Genomic DNA, 16,480 nt, shown 5'->3' with positions numbered 1-16,480 from the left:
TAGAAGTCAGAGGGGTGGATGGGTCAGCAGGACATATACTATGCTGAGATTTTGATTGAATGATAGGTGCATAGGCCAATAGATCAGAGGTGGCAACAGGAAGGAAGGAAGGAAGGAAGGAAGGAAGGAAGGAAGGAAGGAAGGAAGGAAGGAAGGAAGGAAGGAAGGAAGGAAGGAAGGAAGGAAGGAAGGAAGGAAGGAAGGAAGGAAGGAAGGAAGAAGGAAGGAAGGAAAATAAACCATGTGGAAAAGGAGAAAAAGAGAAACTTACACTACTCTTGCCCTAATAGCCCTATAAAAATCACTCTGGGTCCATTCCCAATGTTTTAACTGAACTAGCACAACTCAAATGTTCTGGGTTTTATTTCTATAAAACTGCAACCAAAATAACCAAAATGTTTCAACAGAACTTCCATTATGCAACCGTTTGTTTTAACTTCAAAACAAAACATATTTTCCATTTTATGACACTCCTAATTAGGAGACAGAAAAGAACAATTTTGATGGGCCAAGAACTCAGGAAATTTTGACTAGGAGTTAAAAGGCAATATTACTAGTCAAAGTTTTTAAAATAAGGAAACATCACTTTGGCAGTTGGAGAATGTCCTTGATAAACAGAGGAGTTGATTGTTTCACTTTGTGGTTAAAAGAAGCAAGAATTCACAATTGAAAAAGAGCAAACTGAGAGAAATCTGAGACAGTAGGGAGCACAATTGTGAAGTAATGTGCAACCTGAAACAGACAGCAGGACCCATAATCAGATTAGAGAAAGTATATAGGATGAATTTCAGCAGAGATCTAAAAATGTAATCATGTTCTGTTACACAGATTCTGAAGTCATGGGTTTGATTACGGTGAAATTTTGGGGAAAAATGTGAGGGAAAATTAATGAGTTTCTTAACAGGCAAAAAGGAACAATAATTAAATGTACATTGGTAAGATGCATATACCGTATTTTCCGGCGTATAAGACGACCCCCTACTTTTCGTGTTAAATTATAGGGTTTGGGCTAATAACTCAATATTTCACTTCCTGGCACACAATCTGGATATTAACAACTCGTTTAGCGTTAGTACCCTTTTTTTTATAAGTGCCACGATGTTGCTAAAATAAAAGAGGTAAACTTCGTGACCCTCCCAGCCCATGCATAAAACAGAAATGAAAAGGCTTAAGCCTTTCCGTTCCCAAATACCAAGGTTTCCCCCGAGTTTTGCACGGTTAAACAAACGGCATTTGCGTATTAATGTTTCTCCACGGAGCACAAAATTTGCCCGAATTAAGGAAAGTGGGGAGCTAAAGAATCTGGGGCTACAGGGAATACCTCTGGCATGACAGGCAACCCTGGGAAACACGAGGACTGTAGCGGCACGCTCAGTTTGCACAATCCGATCCAGAAAGCGCCCGGAGGCTCCTTCGTTACTTCTAACTGCAGAACGTCTCCACGTCCCACCCGCCTTGCCTTTTAAACCCCACCCCCTTTTCCCCTGTAACGTTTCTCTGCTCCGCCTGCTCTGTGATTTGCTCAGCTTTGCTCCTTCCCCGCCAAATGGGCGCCTTGCCTTCTTTTCTCTGAGCTCTCTTGCCTGGTGCGCTGCTGCTCTCAGTTCCGCACTCCGTGACCGGGCAAGCAATTCTTCTGGTCGGCGCGAGTCAAGCGGTGCCTCGGCGGGAGCAAAGGTGCTCCCTTCCTACGGTCGAGCGGGGCGCCTCTGGGGACTGCCTGCCCCTCCTCTCATCGGGGACCTGACGGCCAGCATTGGAGGCGCTAGCATGGCCAGTCCTAGAGAGCGCAACGGCGGCAGCTGCAGTAACTGCCCCAGAAGCTGACAAGAGTTTGCCCTCCTTCGCCGTCAGCCGCTTTACCACGGGTCGCCATGCCTACCTCCATTCACCCAGCGATCCCTCCGCCCAGCAGAAAAGAGAAAAGATCCAAGAGGTATTTTTCCGGCGTATAAGACGACTCGGCGTATAAGACGACCCCCCAACTTTTGAGGTGATTTTCATGGGTTAAAAAGTCGTCTTATACACCGGAAAATACGGTAAGTGGTAGATTTCAATATGAATCTCCCCAATTTTTAAATGTTTATTTAAATGTAAACCCAATGATATAAATATTTCAGAAAGTTAAACCTTCAAGCATGGAAATAAGAATTCTAGACAAAACACAACCTTCCCACTGTTAATTTTGTTTTTCTGTAACTTCTGCATCTGAAGATGTTTTCCAAACAATAGTGAATAAAAAACATCATTGCAGATTCATTATGTATCCACAGGAAAGCAGATACTCTCTATGCCCTCTATCAACATTAAAACATTATGCCAAGGCCAAAGAATCACACATCACTGTCGTAGGTTTACTTAAACTGATTTCTTAAATGATCCATTATTAACTGGGTTCAATCAGCACGCTAAACCACTCCCCCAAAAAATCACATTTCTTAATGCCATATGTTAAGATGGAGTATTCCAAAACTTGAGTGAATTTTGTGAGTTAAGCTCATCATTATTCAACTCTTTCTACCCATGGGGCCACACACAAAGCCCAACTTCCTGCCTGCTCCCAAAATCCAACACACATTTCCCCAAGCATTAAGCAGTCCAAATTTCTAAAGGCAGTTAAGGGAATTAAAAGCAGAGCACGCTAGAAATCCAGTTTTTAACTTACTTAGCAGCACAAAATTGAATGATGTTAATCTTTTCTTCCCTATTTACTTTCCATAATGCAGACCATAATTATTAGTATGCATGTAGGTGTCCCCCCAAAAGCCTGCTTAACCATTGAGGTGCTATCCTATGTGCATCTACTTAAGGTAAGTTCTATGAACAGTGTGGGAATTAATAAAGAAAATTAGAATTGCATTGCTTGGCTGAAATGTACATATGCCTCAAACCTGTTTGACATAAAACCTCCTCTGGAGTAAGATGTACAAAAATTATGTTTGCAAAGGCATGCATGCAGGAGGAAGATGGGTGCTTAAATATGTTCATCCAGGCATTCATAATGAAAAAAATCCATGCCATCAGCATTCCTAAGTAAGGGATTCATTCTAAGTGACATCACAAATGGTGATTTTCCTGCATACTTTTTCAGCTTCCTAATATTAAACACAACCTATATATTCCTCAGGGACGCGGTGGCTCAGTGGGTTAGGACGCTGAGCTTGTTGATCAGAAGGTCGGCAGTTTGGCGGGTCGAATCCCGAGTGCCGCGTAGCAGAGTGAGCGCCTGTTACTCGTCCCAGCTTCTGCCAACCTAGCAGTTCGAAAGCACGTAAAAATGCAAGTAGAAAAATAGGGACCACTCCGGTGGGAAGGTAACAGCGTTCCGTGCGCCTTTGGCGTCCAGTCATGCCGGCCACATGACCACGGAGACGTCCTCGGACAAGCGCTGGCTCTTCGGCTTTGAAACGGAGATGAGCACCGGCCCCTAGAGTCGGAAACGACTAGCACGCATGTGCGGGGGAACCTTTACCTTTACCTATATATTCCTCAATATATGCATATTGTTTTATTAGGCATCATTCACATTTATGTAATATGAATATTTTCCAGATACAGTTAAAAACTGGAGTAATTGCAGGTGGAGATGAAAACAGAAAAAGCAAAAAAAATTTCCAGTTCTGATTTTGCTTCTTCTTCTTATAGTACAAGCTTTAAGAAATTAAATGCAACTGATTTCACACTACAAGCAACATTTCTTCATGTAGAACTTATATATTTCTGGATAGAGGTTTTAAAAGAATATGCTAAAATTGCCAGTCAAGGATTGGAAATATATTGTTTGCAACAACATACATTTCTGAGAGAACCTCCTTATCTGAAGCAATAACAACTTATAGAAACATCTTTAGTCTAAACAGATAAGATGCTCTTCTCTTACAATAATATAAATTTGACTGAATATTGAACTTAAAGCAATCACATCCCAGTCATGAACATTGATTATATTTGGTGAAAACATTAACTTTGCAAATAATTGTGAAATTCAAGATTTCTTTTTTATATACTTGAAATGTTAGTTCTGCATTTACAATAAACAGTTTATTTTGCAAACATTGTTATTAATCCCCTGCTTCTTGATAAGAGATTCTGATATTTTTAAAATATTTATTACACTTGTGAGCCACCGATCCCATCTAGAAGTGATTCTGTGTGGCTTTAAAGTAACAGGTTCCACAGCCTAAAAGTGCAAAACCCTGTCTATTTCATGATCCAATACGTATATCAGCTGACAGCAATACTCTTTAGAGGCAGACCAACAGATGGATCACAGTCCTACTACTCTGACTCTATTTTTCCTACTTCCACTGTAGCTTTTACAGCACTTCTTTATTTTGGTTGGTATTCTGGATAAACACTTTTCTTATATATCTATTTTCTCCCCTCATCAATAATTATGTAGACCAACTGTGGGCAGCATATCCTAGAGCAGGGGTAGGCAACCTTGGCTTTTTTATGACTTGTGGACTTCAATTTCATTTAAGGAGATGCCGACAAGTACTATGCATATACCCATGCATATGTCAATGCATTCTCTCATTCCTCAAATTCAAAACAATATGCAGTCCTACTTCAGCCTAGGTTGGCTGATGGTTGCGACGATAAGGGGGCCAGGGAGAGTCTTGGGGCCCGGGGGGATGGGGTGGGGATAGCGATCCCCACGGTGATTGGGAATGGTGGCAGATGGATGAACAGAGGGCCATATCGTAATCTGGGATCGCACCCCCGCTATTTTCAAGCTGTGGTGCGCTCCGACCCTCTGGTTTCCACCTGCTTTCCCAGGGGAGGGCAGATACCTAAGCTCAGGCTGATTTATTTGAATGCCAGGTCTGTTGTGAATAAAGCTCCCCTCATCCGTGATTTGATTGAGGAGGAAGACGCAGACCTAGCATGCATTACGGAGACTTGGTTGGGCTCAGAGGGAGGAGTCCCTCTGATTGATTTATGCCCTCCAGGTTTCCGAGTGCTGCATCAGCCTCGGGCTCAGGGTAGGGGCGGTGGGTGGGGTGGCGGTTGTTATTAAGGAGGCCCTTTGTCCGCGGGAGGCCACTGCCCCTCAGATAGGCGGATGTGAGTCCCTCCTCTTAAGGTGGGGCCCTGGTGGTCAGTTGGGCCTGTTGCTCACGTACCTTTCTCCCAGCTGCATGGCAACGGCTCTGCCCGGGCTACTCGACACTCTCTCGGGATTGGCGGTGGAATTTCCCAGATTTTTGGTGCTGGGGGATTTTAACCTACCTTCCCTGGGGGGGAGCGTCGGGGGGGCGAGAGTTCATGGCTTCCATGATGACCATGGACCTGACCCAGATTATTCAGGGCCCGACCCATGAGGGGGAAAACACGCCCGACCTTATTTTTATCTCCGGGTAGTGGCTCAATGATCTGGGTGGGGTTTCTCCATCTGTACAGCCCCTTTCATGGACAGATCATCATCTCCTGTGGCTGGGCCTCCGTCATGCCACCTCCCGCCACTGGGAGGCGGAACCGACCAGGTGGTTCCGCCCCAGGCGCTTGATGGACCCAGAAAGGTTTCAGACAGCGCTTGGTTTGATTCCTGCCTCCCTCTCCCACAGCTCGGTCGAGACCTTGGTTGGCGCCTGGCAACGGGCTGCTTCTGACGCTCTCAACCACGTTGTTCCTTTGCGGCCTCTGACCCGGCACAGGTCCCGGTTGGCCCCATGGTTCTCCGTGGACCTACGGGAGATGAAGCGTCGGAGGAGGGGCCTAGAGAGCGTTTCGAGATCCAGTCGGTCCGAGTCTGACCGAGCACAGTTAAGATCTTTCACTAGATCTTATCTTGTGGAAATGGAGGTGGCGAAGTGTACGTACTTTGCCGCCCTCATTTCGTCTGCAGATAATCGCCCGGCCGCCCTGTTTAGGGTGACCCACTCCCTTTTAAATCAAGGGACAGGGGAAGATCCCTTGCGGGGATGGGCCGAGGAGTTTAGTCAGCATCTGCTGGACAAGATCGCTCAGATTCGGACCGGTCTAGACTCCGATTGGACAGTATCTGACGAGAGGGAAGCAACAGGTCTGGCCAATATTATCTGGGAGGAGTTTGACCCTGTGATTCCGGATGAAGTGGACAGGATCATGGGTAGATTAAGTGCTGCCACGTGTTTATTGGACCCATGTCCCTCCTGGCTGGTTTATGCGGCTCAGGAGGTTACACGAGGCTGGCTCCAGGCAGTGATCAATGCTTCTTTGAGTGAGGGGTGCTTCCCTGCCGCCTTGAAGGAGGCGGTGGTGAGGCCCCTCCTCAAGAAACCTGCTCTGGACCCAGCTATTTTAAATAATTTTCGTCCTGTCTCCAACCTTCGCTTTCTTGCGAAGGTTGTTGAAAGCGTGGTGGCACGGCAGCTCCCGTTGGTCCTGGAGGAAACTGAGTATCTGGATCCGTACCAATCGGGTTTCAGGCCCGGGTACAGCACGGAGATGGTATTGGTCGTGCTGGTGGATGATCTCTGGTGGGCTCGGGATAGGGGTTATTCCTCTGTCCTGGTCCTATTAGATCTCTCAGCGGCTTTTGATACCATCGACCATGGCATCTTGCTGCGACGTCTCCAGGGGTTGGGAGTGGGAGGCACTGTTCTATGGTGGTTCTCCTCCTACCTCTCGGGCCGTTCGCAGACGGTGTTGGCAGAAGGACAGAGGTCAACCCTGAGGCCCCTTGATTGTGGGGTGCCTCAGGGGTCGGTCCTCTCTCCCCTCCTGTTCAACATCTATATGAAGCCACTGGGTGAGATCATACGTGGTTTCGGAGTGAGGTATCATCAATATGCTGATGATACCCAGCTTTTCATCTCCACTCCGAACCAAACCAGTGATGCCCTCGATGTGATGTCCCGTTGCCTGGAAGCGGTACGAATCTGGATGGGGAAGAACAGGCTCCAACTCAACCCGGCCAAGACCAAGTGGCTCTACGTATCGGCATCTTGTGTTGTCCAAAATTTACCATCTTTGGTTATGGGAGGAGAGGTGTTACCTCCCGTTGATAGGGCACGCAACTTAGGCGTCCTCCTGGATGCATGACTCAATTTAGAACATCATATAGGAGTCGTGGCCAGGGGGGCATTTGCCCAGGTTCGCCTGGTGCGCCAGTTGCGCCCCTATCTGGACCGAGATGCCTTACGTACGGTCACTCATGCACTCGTCACCTCCCGTATAGATTACTGCAACGCTCTCTACATGGGGCTGCCCTTGAAGACCACCCAGAGGCTTCAGCTGGTGCAGAATGCGGCCGCACGGGTTCTGATGGGAGCACCCCAATACTCCCATATTACACCCCTCCTGCGTGGGCTGCATTGGTTGCCGGTTGCCCTTCGGGTGAGGTTCAAGGTGCTGGTTCTTACCTATAAAGCCCTACATGGCTTAGGGCCAGGATATTTACAGAACCATCTGCTGCCAGGAACGACTTCCCATCGCCCTGTGCGCTCACACAGAGAGGGACTCCTCAGGGTGCCGTCAGCCAATGTCGGCTGGCGACTCCCAGGGGGAGGGCCTTCTCTGTTGGGGCGCCTGCCCTTTGGAATCAGCTCCCCCGAGAACTTCGGATGGCCCCAGATCTCCGGTCCTTTCGTCGCGACGTAAAGACATACCTTATCCAACTGGCCGACCTGGACTGAAGACAGGGGTTTTAATTTTGTTTTAATTATTGGTTTTTAGTGGGGCTTTGTAAATTTAATCTCTTTTAATATTTGTATTATTGTTGTTTTATTGTTGTTAGCCGCCCTGAGTCGTTCGGGAGATAGGGCGGCATATAAGTCCCATAATTAAATTAAATTAAATAATTAAATTAAATTAAATTAAATTAAATTAAATTAAATTAAATTAAATTAAATATACTTTTAGAGCAGACATGTCAAACTCGTGATGTCACGTGACATCGTGCAACATATCGGGACGGTTTTGCCATTGCCGGCAATGGGGCGGGTGCAGCTTCCGGATGACATGCCTGGCTCGCAGGCCGGCAGTTTGACACCCTTGCTTTAGAGATTTTGAACTGCATTGCTCATCATTCATATTTAGTTTTGCCACAGCTGAAGGAAGTTTAACAATCCTAAAGCGGTATTTAACAATTATAACACATTTTGGATTATTTTACATTTGATGAGAGTAATCCTGAACATTTTCATTACTAAGCATAGATTATAAGTGCTCTGAGGTGCTTCAGATCTGAAGGAAGAAATGTGATGTGGGGTGAATACAACATGCCATAACACTTGTTATATAAATGCTATAAAGCAGCTCATCTTTTCCTGGGCATGGCATGGCATTGTAGCTGTTGTACAATTATGTGAAAAAAATGTACTTGGTTTAAAGAAGCTCCTAAAAGGTACCATATATCCACATATGTTCCAAACAGCATTTCTTCCCTTGAATCTGAAGCACTGCACAGCCTTAATACCTTTAGCCAAAATACTACCAGAATGGATTATGTAGTCCACCTTGCTTAAGCTTTCAGAGCAGAGAGAGAGAGAGATATTACATTATGCCATGGCCCCATGTACAGGATTTTATATGACTTCCACCTCCCTCCATTAGAGGGATTTGTCTATTTTTACACAGTATATATCTTATGTATAGAGACCAGCAGAAGGCACCACATCTCAATAAGAATGAGACTGGTAATGTAGTACCTCATGGTGGTTGCTTAACTTTAACCAACTATTCAATTTATGATTCAACTATTTTCCTACATGTTTATTACAATTAAAAATATTAACTATATTATATATTAATTCATTGTATATTAATTCTCTCCTTAAGATAGGAAGATATGTACTATTCATCTACTTAGCGGATGAAATTATAGCCTAGGCATATGTTTGACAAGAGTTTAGTTTCTCAAACGTTCTACTAGTCTTTAATATAGTACAGAAAGCCAAGGAGACAACTTAGAGAAGGAATGCAGAGGCTGTTAGGGGAACACCAAGTGCAGATGAAAGATGTGTTAATTTCAGAGAAGTGGGAGAGTTACAAAGAAACACAGACTAGCCCCTCCCACTCCCAATTCCATGGATATTAAGAAGGACAAAAAGGGAAAACATCGATTTGCAAATTCTATTATTATAACCTAGCTCAATGAGGTATAGTTCTGGTGTTCCTGTGGAATCTTGTTTCCACAGCTGGCTACCAAGGGTTGACATATTCTTGTATAGCAAAATGTATAAAATTAACAAAATGCTACTGGTAGCTGCAAAATATCTCTTTATGAGCACAGTATTGGATAATAAGAGATTCTAGAAGCCCATCAAACAAACATAGCTGTTTAAAGAACTAGACTATTCTCTATTCTCATTTTTACTTTATATGTGATTAATTCCAATTTGAAAATCCACGCCCAAGCCTCTCCAATCAATTCTCTTTCAGAATATATTACCCATTACTAAAATCACCATTGGAATACAGAATTATTCATCTTTGTTCTAAATTTCTCAGAAAAATACTTTCAACAAGATTAATTTTTCTTGATATTCTAGAACTCTCTAAACTCCATTTATATTTGATACTATCTTGAAAGATTGTAGTTATTGGTATCATTTTTTAAAAGAGGGATAATGAAAAAGGCACTTAATTTTGGGCTATTATTCATGATATGTAATGTATTAGAGGAAAGTGCATTATAAGCACTATGTTTTCCTTCTATTGTATGCTCTGTCTAATGTTCCTAGTAAGCATAAGAACATAATCTATACATTATTCTTCTAAATGATGCAAACCCTTGTGGCAAGACTGGACAATGGAGAAATTAATAAAGCATAATCAGGATCTAACATACTAAAAAACCACAAGCACATTCTTATCCATTAACCACACTGAAAAGAATAAAATAAAATTTCTTCAGTAAACTTATAAGCTGCACACACAGACCCTGGCAAATGTAGTAACATGTTACTGTATGCTAAAAAAAAAGGAAAGCAGATCACTCAAATCAGCTGAACAAATCTAAGAAAACAATCTTAGAAAAATAATCCTATGCATTTTTACTCAAAATTAAATACTATGGTATTCAATAAAGCTCACATCCTATTGGCTTCAGGAATGTTACCCACCTAGATTGAAAATTCTCTTCAGAAACCATGCAAAAATGCCATTTTTACTTTCAGAAATGTGTGAAAAACTATGTGATCCCTTATTTACTCTTTCTTCTACTCTATTTTTAAATATTTATCTAGGTTGGCATTTTTCATTTGTCAATTATAATCATGGATACCTGATCTCAGGTTTTGAATGTACCATATGTATTAAAAAAATACAATCAAATCCAGGATTGGAAATTTACGATTCTCCAGGTTTCTTCAAATCTGTACATCTCAAGTGCCATAAATTTCCATTATGTTACAGAATTACATATGAGAATGACAGCTGATAGCAGCACTGCTTTTAAAAAATAACTAACATTTTTATCCATACATTTCTATAGAGTAGTCAAACTTGATCACATCACAAAACGTATCATGATGTATCGTGACATTTTTTGCCTTTGTGGAGCTGGGATGGACATGGCCTGTGTGTGACGCCTCCTGCCGATGAGCCACCTATTTGACAACCCTGGACTAGACTATCCTAGAAAGTTTACTGAAAAAGGGGAAGAACATTGAGCAATAAATAAATACTATGTTTTCATGCATGCTGAAAAACTATAAATTAACAGAATAAAATATAAAAAATAGCCTACTTTAATAGTTAATTTTTCACTTTTGCAAATAGTTGAAACATTCAAAATATAAAAGAGGTGGAACTTAGAACTTAGACAACAGTATAGAGTTGTCAAGTAATGTCAGACCAATATTCTTTTCTTTTATGACAGTGATAGTTTAAGGAAGTGTTGTAAAGGGATTGCACCATGATATTTGCCCAGGTTCACCTGGTGGGCCAGTTGCGACCCTACCTGGACCGAGATGCCCTACGCACAGTCACTCATGCGCTCGTGACCTCCCGGTTAGACTACTGCAACGCTCTCTACATGGGGCTGCCCTTGAGGACCACCCGGAGGCTTCAGCTGGTGCAGAATGCGGCCGTGTGAGTCGTGATGGGGGTCTCCCGATACTCCCATGTAACACCTCTACTCCGCGAGCTGCATTGGCTTCCGGTTGCCCTTCGGGTGAGATTCAAGGTGCTGGTGATGACCTATAAAGCCCTAAATGGCGAGGGTCCGGGATATTTGAGGGAACACCTGCTGCCAGCATCAAGCTCCCTTCGTCCAGTGAGCTCCCACAGGGAGGGTCTTCTCAGGGTGCCGCCGGTTAAAGATTGCCGGCGGGTAACACCCAGGGGTAGAGCCTTCTCAGTGGGCGCGCCTGCCCTTTGGAACCAGCTACCCGCGGAGCTTAGGACTGCCCCTGACCTCCGTTCATTCCGCCGGGACCTGAAGACCTGGCTCTTCGAGCTCTCTGGCCCAGGCTGAGAATTTTTTAATTTTAATTTTAACTGGGTTTTTATTTTTTCTCAGGGTTTCATTTAATCTTTTTAAATTTGTTTTTAACTTTTGTATTGATTTTCTTTTAAATATCCTGTAAACCGCCCTGAGTCCTTCGGGAAAGGGCGGTATATAAATCTAAATAAATAAATAAATAAATATTAGTAAAGCATTTAACAAGATTTTTAATTATATCCTTAAGAACAAGATGTCTGTTAAATGATAATCTGTAATAACCAGTTGAACAACCCACCGAAAAGAGAATTTGTAAATTGTCCTGAGGGGAAATACTGAGTGAGATCGCTCAGGGTCTTGTTCCAGTTCTGTTCAATGTCTTCCTAAATGATCTAAAAGTTGGAATGGAAAGAATGTGTATTACATTTGCTAATGATACCAAGGCAGGGAATTGGCTATTCGTGCTTCAGAATAATCTTAGTATATTTAAACACCGAGTCATATCTGGTAGGGGGAATATTAAGGAAAGTTTGAGGTCTTGATCTTGGTGGGAAACATCAAATAAGTGCATCTTGGAGCACTAGAATTAAACTTCAGCAATCAGTATGAATAACAACTAACACAGGTGATATGATACAGGTCTGTATTAATGAAGCATTTCATCCATCTATTAGAAAGCAATAATTCCATTGCACTCTGATAGTAATGCTTTGATCATTTCTGGCCACTACAATTGGCACTGACTTAAGACAACCTGAATCAGGTTCAGGGGAGTAGCATGATGAAGTCTGAAACTAAGCCCAAGAAGGAAGGGTTAAAGGAATTGGACAAGTTTACCTTGCAAAAAAAGATGACAAATGGGAGTGAGATAATAATCTACATCAGGGGTGTCAAACTTGCAATGTCATGTGACATGTCCTGATATATGGTGACATTTTTTCCATTGCCGGCAATGGGGTGGGCATGGCTTTGCCATGATGCATCCGGCCGCTGGGCCAGCAGTTTGACACCCCTGGTCTACAATTATCTATAACAGTATTGCTCAACCTGGCCATTTTAAGATGGACTTCAATTCCCAGAATACCCCAGCTAGCATGCTAGCACTGATCTATAAGGCAGATCAATATAAGGCAGATTAGACCACTTTTCTATTAAAAGTGACAACAGGATAAGGATCTACAGGTTGAAATTAAAAGAAAGAAAATAGATGTTAAATATTAGGAGAAAAGTTTTGATAGCAAGAGATATTAAGCAATAGAATTGTGTCCTAAAACCAATGTACAATACTTCACTGGAGGCTTTCAAAAATTTCAGCCACCTGTCAGAAACTGTTTAAAGAACTGAACAGGAATTGAAGAAAATTACTTTTAAGGTTTGAATTCACATATTATATATTTCTATGATTTAATTAAAACTATGTAATTTCTATAAAAAAACTGACACTCAGGAGCTCACAAATATATTTAGTTAAACTGAAAGATCTAAGGGCTATAATCTTAACCACTTTATTTTTTGCAAAAAAAGGGTGCAGATATTCACCATAATTACAAGGCGAGTAGATGGATCTCACAAGCCCAAATCAAAACTGAGTATACCTAATCACTTCACAACACTGCATTAGATTATGTAAATCCTTTAACTGATTCTTCCCGAAATCCATTCTAGCTGGGAATGCTGTAATGCTCAACACACGTAAAAGTGCAAACTGGGCAAAAGAAACCATTTTATCAAGCAAATAGAATATTTGCCAAATTTACATTTACAAAAGTTGGGTCACGAAGGCGTAAAGGTGTCATCCAGCAGCCAAAACGGAATAGGAGAACGCAAAGGTGAAGATGCAAACGAAGAATACGGAAACGATCCCCTAAGTCAGGGGTCTTCAAACTTGGCCCTTTTATGACTTGTGGACTTCAGCTCCCAGAATTCCTCAGCCAGGCATGCCTGGCTGAGGAATTCTGGGAGCTGAAGTCCACAAGTCATAAAAGGGCCAAGTTTGAAGACCCCTGCCCTAAGTCCTATAAACGAGGCACCTGGCCGTTATTAAAGGAGCAAAATAAGCAGATAAGTAGGACGGCGGTGTTGTTCGGGGGTGCCTGCCACGTCTTCTGGCTGGCATCCTTAGACGTGGGGGAAACCCAAAAAAAGAAAAAAAGGAAGATACTATCAAGAGAAGCCCCAAACTTTCAGGCGATTAAGTAAGCGCCCTGTAAAGGGCAGAGCCATCTGCCCCCGAGCAAAGGGTAAGCTGGGAAGCGCTTCCCTCTTTCCCTTCGAGGTCTCCAAGCCTCGACCTCCTTCAGACGTACGAAAGACGCGCAGGTCACTAGGAAGGGAGTTCCTATCGGAGGCAAAACATGATTTCATTTTTGATTACTCCATTTAAACCCCGCCTTTCTCTTCATTCCGACACTCAAAAGCTCCCAACCTTTGTCTGTCTCCTCGAGGAGGAGGAGGAGGAGGAGGGGGGGGGATTCCTTTCGCCTCCTTTTCCACCATCCTCCTGGCTTCCCGAGAAAGCCCCAGCAGATACGCATCTCCGAACTGCTCCTTCCCGAAAGAAGGGTGCCTAGTAATGCCCTCCTACGGGCCCCAGGAAGAAGGGAGCCCGGCCTTAGCTGCTTCAACGATGGGTAAACACAATCCGGCGCCTCACTCACCTCCGAAAGCGGCGGCAACGGCAGCAGGCGCCGCGGGGCCTGCATGGCGAAGAGCCCTCTCCTCTCCTCTCCCGTGTGGGCCTTGCGCTAACCGAGCGCCAGAAAGGCCGCCGACGCGGAGCCTCCGAGGCTCCCGCCCGTCCCTCACTCAATTCCCAAAGGCGAGGGCCGCTGGCGGCGAGCGGGCTGGCTGGCTCACTTCACAGCTTATTCGGAAGCTACCACAGCAACCGGTAACCAGCGCCCCCTGTCAGGTTCCAGGGGCGGTGCACGGCACTGCGGCACGAGCCCAGCGCCTGACCGGGCCTCCTCAGGCCAACCCCGCTGCACGGCTGCGTGGTAGAGCGACGCCGCGGATGAGATGGCGAAATGGCGCGCTTCTCCGCTCGCTCCGGCTCCTCGTATTCCCCGACGGGCTTCCTCCGCGGAGGCGGCGAGCTCCTCCACACGCGGCGGCGTTTTTGTCTGAGAGGAGTATTGCACCAAAACTCCTCAGAGGTCTGAGAAGGGTCGTGAGAGGGCAGTTTGTCTACCAAAAAAAAAAAAAGACAACTCGCTCTGTTTGCGGGTAGGTCTTACCAGGCTTGGGACAACACAGATTTCGGTGACCTTAAGAGGGCAGAAAGAATTGGTTTTCTGTGTCCCTTTGCTGCCCACGTCAGGGGTTGTTTTTTTTTCCAGGCAATCCAGCTTTTGTGATCCTCATAGCTGTTATCAACATCTATGCCAGGGGTCTTCAAACTTGGCCCTTTTATGACTTGTGGACTTCAACTCCCATAATTCCTCAGCCAGCAAAGCTGGCTGAGGAATTCTGGGAGTTGAAGTCCACAAGTCATAAAAGGGCCAAGTTTGAAGACCCCTGATCTATGCATTCTGCGTGTTGTTTTCTTCTGATCTCAGCGTTTAATTTAGCTATCCCTCTGCCACATACACAGACACTTTGAAGCATGTGTCTACTTTGTATAGAATAGATAGTCCTTATGACCACAATAAAAGGGACGTGGTGGCTCAGTGGGTTAGGACGCTGAGCTTGTCGATCAGAAGGTCGGCAGTTTGGCGGGTCGAATCCCGAGGGCCACGTAACAGAGTGAGCGCCTGTTACTCGTCCCAGCTTCTGCCAACCTAGCAGTTCGAAAGCACGTAAAAAATGCACGTAGAAAAATAGGGACCACTGCGGTGGGAAGGTAACAGCGTTCCGTGCGCCTTTGGCTTCTAGTCATGCTGGCCACATGACCACGGAGACGTCCTCGGACAAGCGCTGGCTCTTCGGCTTTGAAACGGAGATGAGCACCGGCCCCTAGAGTCAGAAACGACTAGCACACATGTGCGGGGGAACCTTTACCTTTACCTTTATGACCACAATTGAGACTTCCATTGCTAGGCGATATATTCGTTGAGTGGTGCTTGATTTTACAACTTTTTTTGCCACAGTTGTTAAGCAAAACAAACGATTGTTACGTGATTGCTAAATGAATCTGGCTTCCCAAGTGACACTGCTTGCAGAAGCCAGCTGGGATGCTTGCAAAGGGCAATCCAGTGACCCTGAAATGCTGCAACCATTGTAAATATATGCCAGTTGCCAGGCACCCAAATCGTGACCATGTGACCATGGGGATGCTGCAAGTCACTTTCTTCAGCACCATCTTAACTTCAAACGGTCACTAAATAAGTGGTTGTTAAAGACTACCTGTAAAATTTGCCATGACAAATATGTTGTCTTCCTAGTATATGTGATTTGAGATGTGTTTGAGTATTAGTTATCTGACTTTTTTGAAACTTTGGTAACTGATGTATTCTTTACAGCATTTTCTATTCAAATTTCACATATTTCAAGTCAGTTGTCAATAGTTTTCTGTTAACTGAAGGATAGGAGGGTAGCTACTCTTTTAACAGTGAGTAGGGCAAGGCTCTGTGTAAAAACAATTTCTGGAATAGCCCTCAAAAGCCAAACTCTTGAGGTGCATTGCAGACTAACACATAGATCTCAACCACCAGATATATAGCTGAGAAAGGAGTATAAGAGTGTGCTATATTCTATATACTGTTTGTCAGGTGAGAGAGCAATAGTGAGACAGAATTACCTATAGGGAGTGATAATTAACAAAACAATGATTAAGATAATTATACAAGTCTTGGGTGAAAAGTCATAGGATGACTGAGTAACCCCATTGGTGTAATAAGCAGTTTTGCCTCAATCTGTGAGAAAAGGCATTAAATCTGACAAAACACGGCTCAGGGATTCACAATGAAATGCGCCTTTGTGATTTCTTTTGTCAAGGAAAGCCATTCTAAGGTCACAGAATATTCTAGTGAGTTAAAATGTTCCCTGCTGACTTTAAGCTACTATTTTTGATGTTAGATTATGTCCATTTCTTTTATTATGTAGAGACTAGCTTATTTCTGCTGATGGATAGTCATGTAGGTAGAACAAATGTTTCCTGGTGATGTG

General features: G+C 44.0%; 1 protein-coding gene across 4 annotated transcripts in view; it reads right to left on the bottom strand.

Annotated features, from left to right (window-relative positions):
* ZFYVE9 (zinc finger FYVE-type containing 9) overlaps nucleotides 1-14,358 on the bottom strand; it is a 54,267-nt gene extending 39,909 nt beyond the window's left edge. For all 4 annotated transcript variants that reach the window (XM_081324133.1, XM_081324134.1, XM_081324131.1 and 1 more), the window contains exon 1: nucleotides 14,032-14,358. The gene's annotated coding sequence lies outside the window, so the exon portion shown is untranslated. The remainder of the gene's footprint in view (nucleotides 1-14,031) is intronic.
* Between the last annotated feature and the right edge of the window lie 2,122 nt (nucleotides 14,359-16,480).

The sequence above is a fragment of the Vipera berus genome (genome assembly GCF_964194415.1).
Source record: "Vipera berus genome assembly, chromosome: 3".
Classification (NCBI taxonomy): Eukaryota; Metazoa; Chordata; class Lepidosauria; order Squamata; family Viperidae; genus Vipera; species Vipera berus.
The sequence above is the reverse complement of the archived record's forward strand: the minus strand, read 5'-3'. Positions and strand labels throughout refer to the sequence as shown.